Consider the following 20,438-nt stretch of genomic DNA (forward strand, 5'->3'; position numbering starts at 1 on the left):
TTTATTATTACAATTCGTTTTCCAATTCATTTATGGAGCACTGGTGACTGAAATTGGCCGGCATGCTCTGGGGGTGACCACACGCAGGGGTACGATGACATCCTTTCTGCAGGGCATCATCCCTCTGCCTCTGTTCGGGCAGGCCCGGCCTAGCGCGTGCGTTTGCCTCAGGTACCCAGAGCTGTGAGCAGACCCCACAACCACTGACGGTGAAAGCTTCCTTGCAGACTTCTCATTTCCCCAGCCACAGCATCCCATCCCGTGTGCACGTCTCATGTCCTTTTTCTATTCCTTTGGACGCGCTGAATTGCACGCTATCTGCCTCAGCAAAGTTTACCACGCAGGCAACACTGTGCTGTAAGCTGATCTGTCCTCCCCTACCACTTCCAGGTCTCCTTGCTCTTGGCATCATCTATGTGATGTATCAGGGATGTTTCTGTGCTTCCTCTTTGGCCACTAATAGCAACACTCCAGAGTGCAGGGCCAGGTACTGCTCTACGCCACCTTCAGAGACTGTCCCACATTTCTAATCAGGTAGGGAACAATGTGCCATCCTCTGGAAACCAGTGTGGGAGTCAGAAATGAGAAGCGAAACGTGAAGCAGCAAATGGCAGAGACAGGAGGAGGCACCCACGTGGCCTACCGAGATGTTGGCTCCTTACAAAATGATCTCTGAGAGGCTGCAGACCCTGCAGTGCTCGATCCAGCACTGACCATGAGAGCTGCACACCGCAGACCAGACAAAAATACCACTATGGAGGAGAAGGGAAATGGCCCTGCCACCTCTGCCATAAAGCAGCCGTAACGTGACAGGGAGAGCTGGAGCGGGGGTCCGTCAGCACACGGGAGAAGGGAAGATGGCAAAACATGTACAAAATGAAATATTGTATGAGGGAAAAAAAGGTATCTTGCCTGACCTTAGATACAGGTGAACTATGAACTACCCTTAGGTGGATGTTGTACGTACATGTTCAAACAAAAATACACAGCATTTAAAAAAGTCTGGATATTTAAATATGTGTTTTTGTTTCTGCAAAACATTCTTAAACTGAGCCAAGTATCTTTTATTATGCAACAGGTGAGTCTGCAAATGTTTGCAACAAAACACCTGGCAGTATTTGTCAAGTAAACTCCCTAGGGATTTTTTTCCCCATCAAAGTTACAGGACACCAAGATCAAGGGTTTGTAGATGAGCTTACTCACAGGAGTCACTGACCGATAAATCCCAACAAGACACTGCCATTCTGAAACCTGAAAAGTTTTCACACCTTTTCAAAACAGGGAGATGCCACACTTTACAACTCTGTAAGAGATCGGTCAGGAGGGGCACTACTGACACTAAGAATCTTGTGCATCTACCAGCTCTACAACTTGATCACAGAACCATGAATGCATTTATTTACAAACCATTTCATGCTAGCTCAAGTATGTGCTCTGATAAAAGATTTTGGAAAATCAGTTGCCCTACGTAGATCAACAATAAAACTGAAAAATCTAATTATTTCCCTTTAACATGCTTAGATGAAGGCAAAAAATCTTGAACTCTTGCTCTTCAAAGTTACCCAGCTCTAATGTTAGTTGCTGGGAAAACGAACAAAAAAAAATAACCAACCCCCCCCCACCCCCAGGAGCTACCCTCCATTTGTGATTTTTCAAGGGATTAAAAATCACCACCAAAAATATACATATATATACACATATACAGACACACACATATATAATGCATCAATCAAGAAAGTTATACATACACAGCTGGTAAAATCAGTCCGTTTTTTAAATATAACAGAAGAGTGGAATTAGTTATGCCAATTTTGCAATAAAACCTTAATCCGCCTTTCCAGTTGTGCAGAAAAAAGTTTCCCTGTTCATTTGAATGACTCATTAACAGCTTGCTTGCTAGTAAGCCTTCAAAATATCCATAAGCCAAGAACTTCCATAGCATGGTGACAGAGGAGGCATGTAAATGCTTCAGAATGAATAATCTACACATCAACAGCACGCACCTATTTTTAAACATTACTGAATCCCATACTTTTTTTTAATGCACTATGAGAGTTTATGCTACTTTGTAAATGCAATTACTGCAGGCTTAGCAAATAAATTAAGGCAGCACTTGTGTGTGAATAGAGATGAGTGACTGAGAAGCAGGCAAAAAGAAATTCTGTATTTCTTGCTTAGTATATGGTTAGGAACGTGCCTCATAGCCTGGGACACTTTAATGCAAATTATTGCATAACTTAAATTTTCTAATTATCTGAGGTTAGGGTGCTAATAAGTTAAAAACAAAATACAAGAAGTTGCACATCATAAAACAAGGGCTCCTTGCACGCTGACAAAGACAATATGCATTAAGGAAGAAAAATTCAAGTAATTTTAAATTGTATAAACAGTTGGGCTCGGGCATTTAATCTGCCTGTGTCTTTTTGAAAAACCCCAGTGGACATGCACATTTATCCATTGAAGATGTGATCCAGGCTGGTTGGAGGTAAGCAATTCTTCACCTCTTAGACCTGATTATTTTTAAATGTAAAACTTCTCTTGACTGCGTGCATTAAAACTTGACTCAAATCCAACAATCATCTTGTGCTACCTGAGCAGCAGAAGAAAAAGGCATCGTTTTTCTTTCAGAAATGACTGGTGTAAGGCAGAACAGGGAATTAATTCCATGCTTTTGAAGGGTCCTAACTGAAATGAGGCACAAAGCTAAGGACTTGCTTATAAAGTTGATAAAAACTAGAAACCTTCTTTAGACTGGTTGTGTTAATTCCATGTTAAGGTCTTTCAAAAGCTGCTTAGTAACATATTTTGCATTTAGAAGCCTGTTAATTTTGTAACACTCTTCATAGGTCAGTTGACACCCTCCCCTCAACCCCATCCCTCCAAAAAACCCACAAGCAACCAACCAAAAAAAATTGCTTTTTTTTTTAAATATATATACAAAAAAAAAGTAGACATCAGGGCTTCCTGAGGACTCATCAGAACAGAAGGATTCTTCAAAGATTCACATAAAATTACTAAATTAGCCTGACTACATGACGGCCTCAAACATAAAATGACAAACAACCTAATGTAAGGCAAAATTCTTCCAGAGATATGCCCTTCAGAGAGGACATCTGGTAAAACATCTTGTGAAAGGATGGATATGATAAGTCAGATGCAGCACAGCAACGTAGAAGCATAGCTGGTGACGATCTTAGAGAAAACTGAAGAACATATGATAAAGACAAGATAAAGAGCACTCCTGAGGCTGTCTGGAAAAAGGGTCAGAGAAAAAGCTGCTGTCTGGAACTTATTTTGCAGAGCTGAAATACATTAATTTAATGCCAAAATAAGCAGTCACAATTTACACATCTCAATCCAGTAAGTTACAGCTCAAAAATACAATGGCTCCTATTTACGTTATAGGGTTTCTTATACAGTATCAGAAAGCCTAACACTTAAGGATGGAGAAAAGTATCATTTTACTTCCACTGTAAGCACCTTTAACTTTTAATGTATTTACCGTGTCTCAGTTTTCTCCTACTTCAATAGATGCTGGTTGGAATAAGCATTTACAGACCCAGAAATAGTAACACAAAGCAGGGGAAAGCCAATGGAAATAAATTTGCTGAAATATTAGGGATATCTGCATCTGAAGGAAAAAATACACGGAACTCTCAGAATTAAATATGAACTGAAATCGTAAGGCAGTAACTTCCTCCCCTGCCCCCAAACAAGCACTGCTCCACCTACAAAGGATTGAAAGGAGCGTCTGGAGAGACAATGGAGAGACAAACGCCTTCCCACAGCTTTTCTATCATGCAAAGGATGCTCCAACAGGTCTGAAGACAGACTGCACAAGCCCAGGAGTTCCTGCATTCAATTACAGCACAGTATTTTAATTCTTTATAGACACAATTTCATCTTGCTTATTCCTCTAGGCCTCAAAAAACATAACTTTAAGACCCTCAGTTAGTCCCATTCTATTCAAAAGAGCTTTGAGTAACTTGAGCGGTAACTGCGCCCCAATCCAGATGGGGAGACAGCCCAGTCAGTAAGGAACAGCAGACAAGACCAACAAGACTTCCGATCATTAAATCGTATCACATACTAAACCAATTTAGTTAATGTAATTTTACTAGTCAGAGGGAGGATTTTTAAAGAAGCTTTAATAGCTGGCACGTAACAACTTCCCTCTCCCATTTTTTTCATCCTTCTCTCCCTCATGCCACAGATTCATGATTTTTAAAGAGGTTTCAAAATTATATTTTTGACAGAAAATCTTTATTTAAAAAATGATAAATAGTAACACTCGGGGGTACGCATCTGAATGTGCAACAGAACCTGTCCAGTAAGATCAGACGTAACGTCAGATGTTCTCCAAGGCTGTCAACACTATAAATCGTTATTTTCATTTTAATGTGGTAGAATACGGTTTGGTACAAACATGCTATGGTAATACTGCAAAAGTCAAATCTAACAATCTACTTCACAAACACCGGAAAGACTAGAACTAATTAAAAATGCTGTACTCTAAATACATTTTGTTGTTGTTGTTATGAACATGAAGACAACTCAACACTATAATAAAGCAACAGAAATATTCTTTGAAAATTTCTCAGTAGTTTTGCCAATAAGCATGTATATGAACGCTTTAGTCTGGATTACAAGAATAGTGCCTGGAATAACTGGAAGAAACTTTGGAAGCCAGTTATAAAATACTGATTAAAACAGACTAATTAGTTATGCAAAATGCTAAGCAAGACATTTTATACAGAAACATCGGGCTGACAACACAGAAATAATTCAGGAACCATCTTTGTAGATAAACACTCTTTGATTCCCTCCTAGAACCTCCGTAAGACAATAATATGAAAAACTAATTCATTAGAAATACCTTTCAATTCCATACTGGACAGATGGCTTAGTTCTCTAATGTGACCTCTCTCTCTCTCCTTTTTATTTTTTTCTTTATTTTCATTTTTACTGGATTAGGTCCAGTGAGCCAACGTGAGCGTGACGTTTAGCAGCTTCGGCGAGATTTAAATAGCATTTATCCCACACAGTGTTTCACTTGCAGGCTGTTCATTTTTTTTTTTCCACTCAACAGTACAGTTAAAAAATTAGAAATATAGGTATTAATAATGTTTGGAAGAGGTCTTCCAGAAGAAAGAAAATTCTGTTAAATGATCTTAGATAGAGACAGAAACAGACAGGTGTTTGTAATACTTTGGAGCTTAATCTTTCCTTATACGCTCGGTGAAAAACCCACACATGAGATGAAGAGATGCTCCGATTCTGTTGAATCTGTGATTCATGATATTCTGGGCAGCAAAAGGGGAAACTCTCCACACATTCTCTCTCTTACTAGCACTGTATTTACTTGCTCCCAGATTTTGGGGAGGGCTTTTAGTTACTATTTTCATCACAGCTAATAGCTTGTTTTTATGTGACCGATTTTTAGAAATATGGGCTGGTGCTGCAAGCTTTTGCCGGTGTACGTAGCGTTCACTGATAAGGACTTTGGTGCAAAGAGCATGCCCACGCTCCGCTAAGACCAATGGCACAACTGTATTTTTCAGAACTAGGCTGAATAATCAACTGAAAGCTTTCAACAGTGGCAGGATTTTAAATATCCCAGGTTTTATAAAGAGAATAAATAGCTTTCAGAAAATCTGGTTAGAGAAGTATTGTATTTTAAAACATACCGTCACAGTTCTTAGTGTGATTTATTAACCACAGAAGTAAAGTTTTAATTTGATTCAGCTGCCTGCTGAGCAAGTCTCTGCAGGTAGCAAATTCAAGTTGATAGAAGGCTTTTGAGCAGCATCAATTAACAATAGTTATTAAAACAGTGACCTCTGCCAGCTTTTGTGAAATGACACTTCCTGCTTGGATGGGCAATGAAGAGCATGAAAAGAAATTCAACAACTCTCACGCTGAGAAAGCACCTTCAAGTCTCAAGACATTAGATGAGACAGCTGTCACAACCTGCAGTATCTGTACATCAAACCTGGAAGTCTCTGCCTCTTTCCCCAAATTCCACAGGTTTTGTTGATTTGTTGTTATTTCAGGCCATTGCTTTTCTGTACAGAACCTCTTTAAAAATGCTTGTGTTTCCTGACCTCAGCACTGAAGTTATTTGCCTGTTTTGACCAACTTCTCCCCCAGCTATAAACTTCCTTGCCACACCGTCTTGTCTTACAGTCGTACCATTGCCCTCCTGACCTTTCTGAACAAACTGCTGCAGTGGTTTCCTCTCCCTGCTCATCCAAATTCAAAGTTTCTGCTGATGGAAGACTTCAGCCAGGCTCCTCACAATAGCACATCGTGCTTCCTTCTGCTCCTTTGTCATCTGCGCACTAACTCATTCTTCCGCTACTCCTTTAATGCCTCCGTTCCTGCTGTGAAATCTTTATTCATGATACACTATAAAGCAAAAATATTACCTTATTCAACTAACAAACTTCTAACTACCACGAGGTAGACTGAGGGCAGAAGAGGCAAACTTGGAGCTCGAGTTATGTACAGTTCCTCAGGCTGGGGGCTACAACATACAGCAAGCACGAGGGAGTTTTGGCACCGGAACGTCTTGGTAGTGTGACTCCACGGGTGTGGGAAGAAGCAAGCCAGAATGCGCGGATTGGAAGGAGCCAATTTGCTAAGATATCCTGGACCACAATTCATCTCCAGCCCAGCATGGAGAAGTGAGACAACATGCATCTGAAATCTGAAAGATTCAGCTCCAAACCTGAGAGAAGGCAGCTTTCCATTTATTCCGGCAAGATAGCTTGTTTTCCACTTTGCTAGCAGTCTTATTTTGGTCATAAAGGAATTACGTTTCATTATTGAGTGGATGCAAAAGATTAACTTGTGTGCCTAAATAGTCTAAAAGTGTTTACATATAAACACAGGGTGGTCTGCTTCAAAAGCATATGCACGTATAGCTGTACCAAACACTTAGCCATCTGCACTTCTCACTCACAAAAGGCCAAACTGGTACAGCACTTAAGAATTCATGCTGAGTAGTTTGGACAGTTCTCTAGAAGCCAAGACAGAGTGTGTAAGGGTTGGACTCACAAAGGCATTTAGAAACCTGAGGCTGTGATTCAACAATCTTCAGTCTTCAGCACCAATAGTGACATAAGGCACTGACACATCCCAGCCCCCTCAGCTGTGCTGGGGGAGCTGGATCAGAGAACTGATCTGGCTTAAAAAAAATAGATAAAATAAAATAAATGTATTAAACGTAAACCAGTTTCATGATTCAACTCACTATGTGGCTGCGCACGCTGTGTGCCAGCACAATTCCTGCAAGGACCAAACCTCATGGGACAGGAATGCTGTGCACTGGTGTCATTCTATTACAACAATGAAATATTGTTTTATGGTAAAATGCGTTATTTATACTACATTGTTTATTCAACAAACACAGTTCTGCATTCTTGAGTACCACTGTGAATCCACTGATAGGTGACATGGTGTAAACACATAAGGAACTTCCTCAAAGGTATAAGTTGACAGTGCTACTACAAATGCACACGAGTTCTCATGCTGAATACTTATGAAATGCAAACCTGCCCTCACATCAGTCTCCAGACATCTACATGTTTAATAAAGTGTTTTCAGAATGGGTTAATCAGCGCATGGTTTGTTTTTTTAAGACAGAGCAAAAAGCCTTCTCTTCACAACATCAAATTCCAGTGTACCATCTTAAACAGCATAACTTTAATTTGGAAAGCCTGAAGTTACAAATCGAGACCTTGCAGTCAAATTCCCATAGACATTTCTCTAAGCAGTCAAAATAGCTTTCTTGGTACTTATATGGAACATTCTTCAAAATGCCTTAAATTCACAGTAGTAATCAAGAGATGAATATGGATATTACAATGTGTGAATGCTGGTTAACAAAATAAGCATGCATCTACTTTACAGTCATCATCAGAATCTTGTCTGAGCTTGTTACTAGACCGTATGCTTTATGAAAAACATCATTAACTCCTTTACATGTACCTCTAGAGGAAAAACAGCCCCCCACATCAGTAATAATAGAACTGCAGAAGCAATACTTCACAGCATACATATATTGTTTTTATTTCCACTTGTTTGAGAAACTAGATGTTGCTCAACAACCAACACTAAATGCTAACAACAGTGATTTTCAGAGGCCTGGATGAGAATCAGAATCACTATATAAGCACTTATCTACAAGGATGGTTCTTAAGTTACTTCTAACTTGTTAAGCAATTTGTGCCCCACCTGTTAACCTAAATTTGAGCATGCACATACAGGTTTCCATACAGTAAGGCTAAGCCAAATGTCCTCAGGAGAAATTCAGAGAAACAACCTTTCCTGCACTGGCACGTCAATCAGGCAGCGAGGGAAACAGAAGTAGGTTGGGACATGCTGATGTAAAACCAGTAAACACCAGGCAGTGCTTTGACGAAATCCTCCAAGTAATGCATCATGTTCAGTCCTGTTTCTAGAAAAGACAATGGGATGAGCTGGGCTTTGGCTCAGCTGCCCTGCCAGGATCCTAAACAAAGTAAACGGGGCTCCCTGCAGATGGAGAAGGTCCAATAGTTCAGACTGTGTGGTGGGATCCCGATATTCTGTGCTGTTATTCCTTTTCCAAAGCTGGAATTCAGTGTTTTATAACACATTATTTTCAGCTCTGCTATTGAAGAGTTATTTCAACAGCAATTTCTTCTCACTTTTTGTGTTTTATTTCTCCCTCAACAGAGTAGAAATTACAGTACTTACCTCCTTTTATTTAAGGCAACAGATAATGCATGATACCTATTATGTATTCTATACCTATCAAAACTACTGAGTTTACTTTTGGGTTGAGAGACTGATGAATAAGAAACATACTATGTTTTGCACAATTAGACATTTTTTGCCCTGTATTTGACCATAGAGGAGCACTGCTGGAAGAACGAGAACTTACTGATCATTTCTTAGGTGCAACCAGTCCCAGAACTTACTGAAGGCAACAAAAATTGCACAGGGTGAGAGGAAGGGAACATCAAGGACATAAACCTCCCCGGAATGTCTAACAGTATCAAAACATGATCAAAACCACTCTCCTTTCCTAAGACAGGTTTTGTTTATATCAGTTTGGTTACCAAAGCCCTGACATTTTCTGCTTTAAACAAAGTATCCCCTACTTAAATCACATTCTGACCTTAGGCAGGCAGTACCATGTGGTTTTAAAACAGGCTTTAAATTCAGAATGGCTCAGTACTCTGAAAATCTGTCTCGGTAGAATTTCTCATTCTTACCATATGTTTTTCTTTCAGTTTTGGCTAAAAACAGAGCCGTTTATTGTCTCTGCCATGTCAGCATCTAATGCAGGCAGCAGCACGTGTATCAGAGCTTCAGCCTTCATTTGTGAATGCATGTAGGGTGGGCTGTGTGGTTATCCACTCTACAATACCTAACGTTTCATGACCTGATAGAAGCTACAGGAACAAAGATATTCAAATTTTTCATAGAAAAGTTTTATTCTAGTGCTATTACCTTAGAAACTGTACTAGACTCTAGCTGTATCGTGGAAGTGGATTTCTAAAGGTTGTAAACGTGCTAACATCTAATGATACGCAGATGAACAGAAGTGCCTGAAGGAGAATATTCGTCAAGAGAAAAAGCACCCCCCCCAAAAAAAAAAAAAAAAAAAAAAAAAAAAATACAGACATGAAGACATTAAAAACACAGCTTCTGCAATCTCACTGAAGTCGTGACACACTGCATTGCTAGTTCCTTTAGAATTATATAATTCCTACAGAACAGGGTTTGGGAATACATAATGGGAGCACCAGGAAGCAAAGATTCAAATTTTAGGCCTCACCAACAGACTCCAAGCAGACGCAGCAGACTGTCCACTTCAAGATCTTTGTGCTTTATTAAAATGATATACTATGGCAAAAAAAAAAGCTAAATCCTAGTAGCACTATTTCTAAGAGTACTTAGAATACTCGATATCAGCCTTTAAGGACACTTGAGATTCTTCTCTAATTACACAGGCAATTGAAGGTGAAAAATAAACATTAAAATAAAATCACACTACACATCAGGATAATGAATCACAAATGCCACTGCAGCATGCAGTGTGATGTTATTACATTATCAGTAACTCAGATCCCATTTTCATGACGATTTCTCAAAAACTAGTACACAATTTTGAAGAACACATTATGGATGGGTGGCCACAAACCATTCAGTCACATTAACTGTACCCAGCTCAAACTTTGTCTGAGCCTGTGAGGCCATGAAGTCTACCATTTTTTTAAAAGAAAGGTCACACACAGACATATATCTGTGTGTGTGTGTACACACCTCAAATACATAACTGTTTACATTTATTCAAAGAAACAAAATTTAAAAAACAAAACAAAACAAAACAAAAAAAAAAACAGGAGAAAGCCTCGGCAGGTGAAAGATGCAGACAGAAAACCTGTTGCTTCTTCAAATGCCAAGTTAAATGAGAAGTCCTTGAATACAGAAGAGGCATTAAAAGCTTTAAAAAAACACCCATGTTTGGTGGCTCATAAACAGTTCTCCATCAGCTGTGTTGATCAGCATTACAAATGCTTGCACACAAAACCAAGGACGCTAACCCCTTGTCTTATTTCCTGCAAATAGACTTGATGAGCGAGCCCTTCCCCAAGCACTTCGGAGCGCAGGATTTTTCAAATTTCAATCTCATGTCAGCATGCTCAGTCTGAGACAGCAAGAATAATTACAGACTGCACAGAGGCACTTCCATTATTGTAAGACGCTGAGTTTTACTGAAGGCAGGGAACGGAGCATGTTAAAAATGAGCTGGGATGCTCGGCGCCCCTGCACTGACACAGGAACACAGCTTCCGAAGCCAAGCAGGGCAGCTGAGTCCCCATCTCCAGCTTGTTTGTTAACATTATCCTCACCTAAACCTTGGACAGCCCAAGTCATTTAGGGGCAGAATGTGGCTGTTACAGCCATAAAACAGCATCTCCAGCAGTGCCTACCGTGAAGCCACAGTCAACCAGACTCAGGACTGAATGGATGCACAACTGCAACCCGCTCATTCCTGCCTGTTGGGAACTGACCGGTCGTCTGTTTCCCAAATACCATCACCTTCCACCTTTTATATATGCAACAGCAGATAGCCAAACTCCCAACTGACTTTCTATAGAGGGATTAAAAACAAAAAAAAAGATGAAATACTATAACAAACAGTGGCTTATGCAACACAGTGCAATCAATTTATCAAAAACTTTTACCAAAAACCTCTTTCAAGTCTTACGATCATGTACTTTCTAAGTTTTCTTGAGGCGTTTTCATAATTAATCCTGATTTTTCACTTCGGGATTATGTTTTGACCAAGTATTTCAATCTTCCTCCACTACTACAGAGATGAAAAATCTCTTAAAACTCAGAAGTTTACCCAAAGTCTCCTTCAAGGTCATCTTTACACCCCTCTAGTACAAAAGCTGCACATAACAAGTATAATTAGGTATTTATTAATTCAAGACTCTCTTGTACAAACATTTGGAAGAGAGAAGCCCTTCAAAACATTGTTTCCTAGAAGACATGCCTCTCAACACCTTTTCCTCAGTGACTTTTTAAACAAGCTGTTCCCATTCCAGAGCAAGTTTCCTTTGGTTGGGATTTTTACAGGGCGCATGGAAATGAATTGCATCGCTTCCACTGAAAGTCAGGGGGGTGGCGGATTAATTTCCTTAATTACTCTGGAAAACGAAATTCTCTTTCAACTCTACCACCACCAGCAGAAGTAAACAATGAAGTCTGCTAAAGGAAAGTGCTTATCGTGCCAGTAACCCCTGGGCTTGCCAAACACAGTCCAGACACCTCAGTGAAGTGACTCTCCAGAATTTCACTGCACCTTCTTGGCTACCTTCCCACTCTTGTAATCAGGTTCTCTCTCATCTGATGTTATTTCCCCTCTCACACAAGGATCAGTGTGCAACCACAGCGGAGATCAGGAAGGATTTGTGTTCACTGTGGCTTTCTAAATGCTGGAGTCTGTGCTCTGTCCATGCTGCTCCACTGTGCTCACCAGGCAGAGCAGAGCTTGAAATACTTTGTGGGGCTGAAGTCCAGATGGAAGCCAAAAAAACACTATGAGAAGCAAACACTGCTCTATTCACAAGTATGTTCTTGTATCTGCATCTCTTTACCTCACCTGCACAGTTTCCGTAAGAAGTAAAACATAACCCAGCTTTCCCGCCCAATACATCTGAGGTAAAAGAACTCGGTTAGGATGGCTGTCTCCAATGCAAGCAGGGAGAAATTTTCAGCCTATTAAAAAAATAAATAAACCTGTTTATGTAAGTATACTAAGAGAGAAAACTGCCTAAGTAAAAAAAAAAAAAAAAAAAAAAAAAAAAGGAATGACAATCTCCTTAGGAAAATAAAAACATGAGTATTAAAATTGCTTAGCTTCAAGAACATGGAGCTCGAAACAGTGTAAAACACAGGCTCCTGTAAGGAACGTCACAGTAAAGAAATTCTGAGATGCTACACAGGTTTTTACAGTAAATGATTATAAAAAGAGCAGTCTCTGTGCATTGAGGGCCCCTATTAAAAAGGCTGCCCACCGTGATGTGAGTGACTGGCCCACCGCGAGCCGGCACTGGCCGGGATCCCGGCCGGCCCCACGCCAGGCCGCAGGCTGCCAAGCGGCATTTCTGAAGTTCTGCCGCAGAAGGGCCAATAAAGGATTTTGTGCAGGCTCGGAAGACAATACGAGCCTGATCAACCTTTTCTAATCAGCAGCCAAAGCGTCTCGGTTGCCTGTCAATGACAGTGTCTCTCAGCAGGGAGTGGTTTATTATTCTAATACCATGCTCCAGTAAAGAGGGGGTCAGCCATGAATCGCTACCATGAGAAGATTTAATTAGATTTTTACACTGACTAAAGACACTTCCTGCACACAGACAAAATTTTAAATATGGAGATAAATGATAATGTATTTTAAGGCAAGGTTACGGTTGTATTCTTGTGTTTTAAACACAGCGTTTCTGTTTTGCCTCTTCTGGAGATGGCTGTTCAAATGATACAGTTGTGCTGTCAAGCTTACATGTTTATTGTGAAAAAAGTTCAATAATTTAATTATAAACTCTCTAGGCAAATCTTCAAGAGTAGTCCACCTAACAGAGAGCTCTGTATTTTCCTAGGAAAAGTCTTAAGATGCCATAAACAAAAAAAATACCCAATTAAAAACAAACTCTGCTTCATCACAGAGCAAAAGCTACATAGTATATTGATATTAAAGACAGGCACAATATATATCAATATATTACTTGAGTATGGTGTTTTATATATTATATATATTATGTAATATATATACTGTATAAAGAAGCAAGTGCAGCTCAGTTACATTAATAAATACAGCTGAAAACTATCTGTATTAGCAGGCAGAACATTCAGTAAGAGCAACCTGATATTTTCTGAAAACTGGAGGAAAGCTGAAGACACCCATGAGGGCCAGGGCTGTTATTGCTATTTCAGTCATTAGGAAACCATTATCTCAAATTCATGCTGCTACCAGAACACAGGTTCACCTAGTAACATGGCAGCAAATTACAAGATTAATTAGCTAACATGTAGCTACTGAGAGTCAACCAGTTGAAGCTGATGCCCTGCAGAAGCAGATGAAATATTACCAAATGGCATCTATCACCTCAAAGATCGTCCTGCAGTTAGGTTTCTGAACATCAGTAAATTTACAGACGTTTCAAATAACTCTCCATTCATATCCAATTTGCATTCACTACTCACTGAATTGATGTGTGTTTCTGTATTTGGCATTTGTTTAAACATTTAATTATTCTTCATTTTTTGCCTACTTACAATCTAGTTTTCTGTAAAGTCCAAATACAAAAAAATTATAACTACTGATCTAATAAATCAATCACATTCTTAATAGCACTTCATAGGTTTCTTTTAAAAAATAAATAAAATTATACAATGCACTGCAATCAATGGCTTACGTAACTACTTGGCAGAAGACACAATGAGACAAACATTGCACAACATCTCTGAAAAGGAAGCATGAAGATGGCAAAGCTGAAAAAGAAAGCTTGACTGAAAACAAGTCAAATGTAGTTATAGTTACATCCTCAGCTGCGCTACTCAAAGGTTTGCTGCTTTGACTGTCTGTCTGCAACCCATCCCATTATACAGAAAATAGGCTTGCTGCTAGTAAGAAGCTACATAATAGCAAAAGACAGAAAATAAGGGCAAACAAAACAGAGTGCTCATTTTACTCTTTCCAAAGGCTCAAAAAATCCCTAAAACATTAACTGTACTTTAAATGTGTGTGTATATTACACAGTATCACAAGGCAGTAAAGGAGCACGTTCCATCCTCGCATGCCACACTGCATCAGTGCTGACAGCTCTCGAGAGGCTCTATACTCAAATCAGAGCTAAAGTTTTCCCAATATATCCTGTCCTTCACATTCAGGAGATGGAAATGAAGTACTTACTTAGGATTTGAAAGCGAAGGAAGTCAACTGTTTGGACAGGCTGTGTGAGAGAGAGAACCTCTTTATTGAAATGCTCTGAACCAACCAACCAGAACAAGTTAAGATATGAGCAAACATTTCAAACCTGAAAACTAAAAACCATCCTACAACCAGCTTCTCTTGAAGTACCTTATTTACACCAGCATTTTAAGATGTGGAAAAGATCTTCAGCAGAAGTGTCTGAAAGATCTGCAAAATGCAGATCTTTAAGATCCAGCATACACTGACACTTTAGCAAAACAATTAAACAGCAAAAGCAAACAGTAGTTCAGTTGTGTAAGAGCTTACTGGTGGAGAATGATGCCTAAAGCATGATAAAAATTAAGTGGGTATATAAACAGATGATTCAAATATGGTACTGTACCAGCAGAAAGATGCAGAAGTACATACCAGAAGAGAGAAACAGGTATTACACCACACAGGCTTCGCTACTGGAATTTCTATCTCCACTGATGTGTTAATAATAAAAAAAAAAAAAAAAACAACACACACAGGGAAGACAGCAATTGTAGAACAACAAAAAGAAATTAGTAGCAGCAGGTAGTATTTTAGCTGTACTAGCAAAAATTATAATTGATTTTCTGTCTGCAGTGTTGAAGTTGCTATCTGTGCATTGAAAATACATTTTCATTTTAAAAGCATAATCACGTTAAAATAGTTCTCTTTTCTGTCAAGAAGCTCATTTTACAGGTGCCATACAAAAGCCACCATTGTTGTGACACATCAAGAAATTAGTTTCACTTTCTCAGAAATTACCTAAGACTAGGTAGCATTAGATTTGCTTACCAACTATCATGCTGTAAAAAACAGTGTTGAAGCAGCCTTTTGTCTAAACGAAGAGAAACTTTTGAAGTAGAAAGGATCATGCAAGCACGCAACCTGGTGGCTGATCTGGTCCAGCCCTGAGTGGCAGGCTGCACTGGGCGACTCCAGCCCAATCTCTGCTTGGAAATCAAGCTGCAACCAAGAGCTGGGAACATGCAGCACCCCCTGCCACAGCACACTTTTCCATTGCCATCAACTTGACTAAGAAATGCAAACACCTGCAACAGGCAGAGGGTTAACAGCAGCAGTACCTGAATAATTACTGCACATGAGAACAGAGGAAATGCACGCAGGGATCTGTTCAGTGCAGGCAGTGGATGGGTAGCAGTTCAGGAACCAAAACACCAGACCAACGATTACCAACTAGGAATTATTTCCTAAACTTTCAAATATGTTGGTTACTTGCTAACTATACAGCTCAGTGACATTTGCCTAACCAGCCCAATTCTCTCTTTAAAAAAAAACAAAAACAAACAAAAAAACCCTAAACTAAACAGCAATGAATGTTTAAACTAATTTTTATAAATAATACCAAGAAGTACTATTAGCTATAACTATGATTCTTCAAACTATGAGTCTGCCATGTAGCCAATGAGCCTCAAATTCAGATCCAAGTTTGATTTGTATTTCAGTCCTTCACAAAGGGCTCTTTTTATAAGACCTGTCTACAAGGCACATACAGATTTGTCATGAGCAAAAGCATCATCTGTCAAAATATAAAAGCCAAAATGAAATAGAAGGATCTGCATGTAAAAGACAAGTAGAAAAGCTGGGTTTTGGCTTGAGGGGAGCTCAGTTTTATAGTGCTATTTTGGACAGAGATGTTAAACTTTGACTTAAAATACATCAAAACAGTAAGGTATTTTTTTTGCAACTTCTGGAGCATATTTGATTTTAACACCAAACATTAAATGTAACAATCAGCAAAAGAGCACAACAATTTTGAGATTCAAGACGTCTAGGGAGCTTGACACAGACTGACAGGCTCCAGCCAAGCTTGCTGTGTAATTATTTCATGTGTCTGCACTTTGTCTTCCATCACTGAAATGAACACCTAAAGGCAAGAACACAAAAGATACAGGATAATACATCACCATCCATTTATCAGAATGAATACTGACAGTGGATAGTTAGAGCTTCCTACTGGGTCTCACAGGTAGGAATGACACGGCCATTCATTCTTCACATGCCACTCCTGGACTTCGAATTTTGTTTAAAGAAAATTAACTGGACTCGAACAACTGATAATAAGACAATATTCCAGACTCCTAACCTATATGAAAGTATCTGCCTTAGAGTTAATTCTTTCTCTTATCCCAGCTTTGTTCAAGTATTACTCGAGTAGCTCTCAGCACTCTCACACAATTCCCAGCTGATACAATTCATACAGCTCAAGTGGGGAAACCGAGGCACACAGCAACTCAACAAAATAGCAATTTGCTCTGCAATAACTTAGTCCGGAAACTCTGCATCTTTAAGTGCTTTTAAACATATGTTGTTGAGAATGAAAAGGCCAATCTCTATTCCACGATTATGTTTTGTGATGGGTGGAAACAAAGTACCATAGGCAATAATGGAGCACAACGATCATACATAGAATGTAAACTTTATTTCATTTCATTCGAGGTGTGCAGATAAACACTGCAAAAGTTAACTGACTAGTTCACTATTTTATCATGATCTCTGCACCGATGTGTTATATTCTTTCCCAAAATAAGATTTGTAAGAACCAAAAGAAGCCACAGAAAAAAGAACAGTCTGCTAATGTTAATAAGGTCTTCCTTGTCCAGCATTTTACTCCGTTACCCATGCAAATATAAGAATCAGGGAAATCAACTAGAATAGTGAGGCAAATGTATCTATGTCCACTTAGAAATGTATGTTACACTATCACACTTGTTTTCAAGATGACATACACGTACTACTGAATAATAATGAAGTTACAAAAACAGTGCTAAGACTTTATTAGGTAAAATCTAGAGCAAAGAGGAAGAGCTCTGCAAAAATAAACCATCAGGAATGCAAATAACAGTAGAGCAACATCTATAGAGAAATGAAAACCAAGTAACTTCACCCACTGAAATTTCAAATAGTTGCACTTCATTTTTTCATACTGGCAATTGGGAAAACTGGACAAGCAAGTACTTGTACCAAAATACTTAAAATCATTAGAAATGAAGATAATGTTTAGAGGAAAACTCTCAAGTGATCAGCTAGAACCTGCTACCCAAGCTTTTTTCATTTAACCCATCCATAGGGTTCCTTGTAAACACATGAATACCCAGCCAATGCCCTGAAGTGAAATAAAAAAGTAATAACAGTTATTTTTAACATCAAGTAAAGAAAGCATAGCAAAGCACTTCTCGTACTGTGTATCCCTTCCATTTAGAAAGGGCATTTCCCTGTCTTTGTCCAACTCCGAAGCTGGGTCAGTTGACCAGCACGAACACAGCTGCCCCGAGGCAGCGCTGCCATGCCCACGATGCACACTGCGGTCCTCAGGGGTAGGAAGAGCCACTTCAGTCCCCACATAATTCCCACTTTAGCCCCCCAGTAAATCCCTTTCTGCAATTCATTGCTTAGGAAACCTTTCCCTTTTGTTGAGTTATTGTCAAAGATACAGGTGACTCTGTAATTGTCTTTATTTTTAGGTAAGATTCGTCAAAGTTTTCTTACTGTGAGACATCCAGAGCTTCCTTCTCAACAGCACATTTCACATTTGAAGGTACTTTTATTCCTGTCACAGTACGGCTGTTTAGCTTTTCCCTTAAATAGCTAAAGGTTACTTGGAATCGCGCAGAAGTGCAGAAATGACATCATTAATAAATACATTCACAATGCCCACATGGCATCATATTACACAATGTTATGCAATACCGCTGGTTTTGCTAAAGCATCAAAACAGAGAGACCTTCTCCCCCACCTTATTAGGGCTCTGCTCTTTTTGCCTGTCATCTCTGACAAGGGAGTATACAAGCAATGAATATGGAAACACTTGCTGTAATGCATTTCTGCATTTGGCAGCCGGCAGGTTTAATTTATTCTTTTCAGATTGATCGCCTGCTGCAGCAAAGCAGCCTCTAGTCCCCCTCCACACCAAACAGTCGAGGTAAAAAGAGGGGGGTTAAAGCAATCATATGATAAAAACCACAGCTTTAGCAACAGCTTTGATATCATTAAGTTCATAAAATTTCCTCTTATCTAGCTTGTTCTTCACTAATTAGCCCAACCACTAGTAGCCTGTTCCTTTTTTTTTTTTTTTTTTTTTGACATAGAAACAAGCAGTTAAACTGGTATTTGTAGCCTTTAATTACGCATTAAAATCTTCATCCTTAACTTTCCTTTTTCTGAAAGTACAGGGATTCCCTACAGTGCAATACTGGCGTTCTGCTCTAAAGGCTGCAAGGGCACCTTGTAATGGCTGGGGCTCCGGAGCAACTTTTAATTAATTGCCACTGTTTAATGGCACAATTCTCACCCAAACATTACCTTTAAGGCAAGCATACATCAAAGAGTCAGAACTTTGCTGTTTTACAGCAGAACTGCAATTCTCTGTAACGCTAACTAAGGGCTACGCGCTGCTTCGGTCCGTGCATATCCTGGAAAATGAACACGCAGATAGATCTAAGATGGTACACGGCCCCCAGATTCCAGCGAGATACGGCTTTTTCATCTCCCAGCTGTGAAGCGCACCAGCTAATCTTTGGCAAAGTAGATGGGAATTACTTCAAATCGCTGTGCTCAGTCACACAAGGCTGTGCATCACACCCAGAGCAATCCTATTTGCGGGATTAGTTTGTGGAGTATGACACCAAAACATGAACAACAATCAGCTCAAGGCCTCTTTTAGCTAATGCCTCCAAGAAAGACATGTTCATGGAGCTATTCACTACAAGGACACACGAGCTGAGGCTATCAGTCCAGAACAGCTCACAGCAAACTGGTAAGAGCAGCTCTTTACGCCATAAAGAAATGATGAAATCTTAATTACATGCCCTCTCTCCACAGAGGCTAGTTAGAATACTTACTGAAAAGTGAATGGATAGTACAGGTTTTTCCTGTGTTAAAATTCACTGCAAAATTTTACACCACCGCTAATGAAAATCTCAGTAATTTTACTGGGACTAAAGCAACATCCATGACCTCTGTCTCTTGTACTGGCACGAATAGAAATTATTATCCTGTTAATGAATATCGCGAGGAACATTTGGTTTTAGTCAAATTCTTTTATTTGGACAATCTGTGTTGATCAATGCCTGCTGGTTTTTCATAATTACTTTGTAGGAAAATACGCAGCTGTATAGCACTTACGGGAATGAAATGAATTTCAGCATATGACTACAGCAAAAAAAAGAAAAAAGAAAAAAGGCATTGATCAGTTATAACAAAATAAAGAGGATTATTACAACACCCCTGCTGTCAGATATATCTACATATTAGGAGATTAGATCAAGATTAAAGTTTTTTAAGGGATCACATTTCTGAAGTTGCGTAGAACAGCAAGCTATCGACTCAGTAGGTACCAAGCATTGCCAAGCAGACACAAGAATGGCCGCTGGTACAAAACAAAACAAACCTTTGCATGAAGTCGCGTTGTACCCGAGCAGCAGCCTGGGGAGCCTACTCAGCTGTTTGCTAGACCTCTGGCAATACTGGGGAGCTTCCACAGCAGTCACTCCATGGCCCATCTGCTGCACAAGTAGCCAAGCTGGGCAGTGCCTCCTTCTTGGAACACGTCCTGGGACCCAACTTGGGGCCCAAATAAACCTAAACACCAATCCCATATATATTCCACTGTAAGAGGATTTCTCCCACTGACTGAATGCTGGTTTAGGAACGTGGGATCTCATTTACAAAGTAAGAGAACATCAGATTTATATTGCATTACAATATGCCATACAAAAATTTAGAAGTCTGAGACACAGAAGCGGGCTCTGAGTCCCAGCAGATACCTGTTGTAGGACCAAACACTGCAGTACACTTACCACCTTTTTTTTCCCTCAGATTTCAGGTGCTAATTAAATCTGTGCTGGTCCACTACTGAAAACTTACTAGAGAAACCACATACATCCTTAACGAAGCACAGAAAAGGACAAACAAC

General features: G+C 39.5%; 1 protein-coding gene across 1 annotated transcript in view; it reads right to left on the minus strand.

The window, feature by feature from the left end:
- Positions 1-20,438, minus strand: part of MED27 (mediator complex subunit 27) — a 93,080-nt gene that overhangs the window by 30,080 nt on the left and 42,562 nt on the right. The window lies entirely within an intron of this gene.

This window comes from Oxyura jamaicensis, chromosome 17 (genome assembly GCF_011077185.1).
Source record: "Oxyura jamaicensis isolate SHBP4307 breed ruddy duck chromosome 17, BPBGC_Ojam_1.0, whole genome shotgun sequence".
NCBI classification, from domain to species: Eukaryota; Metazoa; Chordata; class Aves; order Anseriformes; family Anatidae; genus Oxyura; species Oxyura jamaicensis.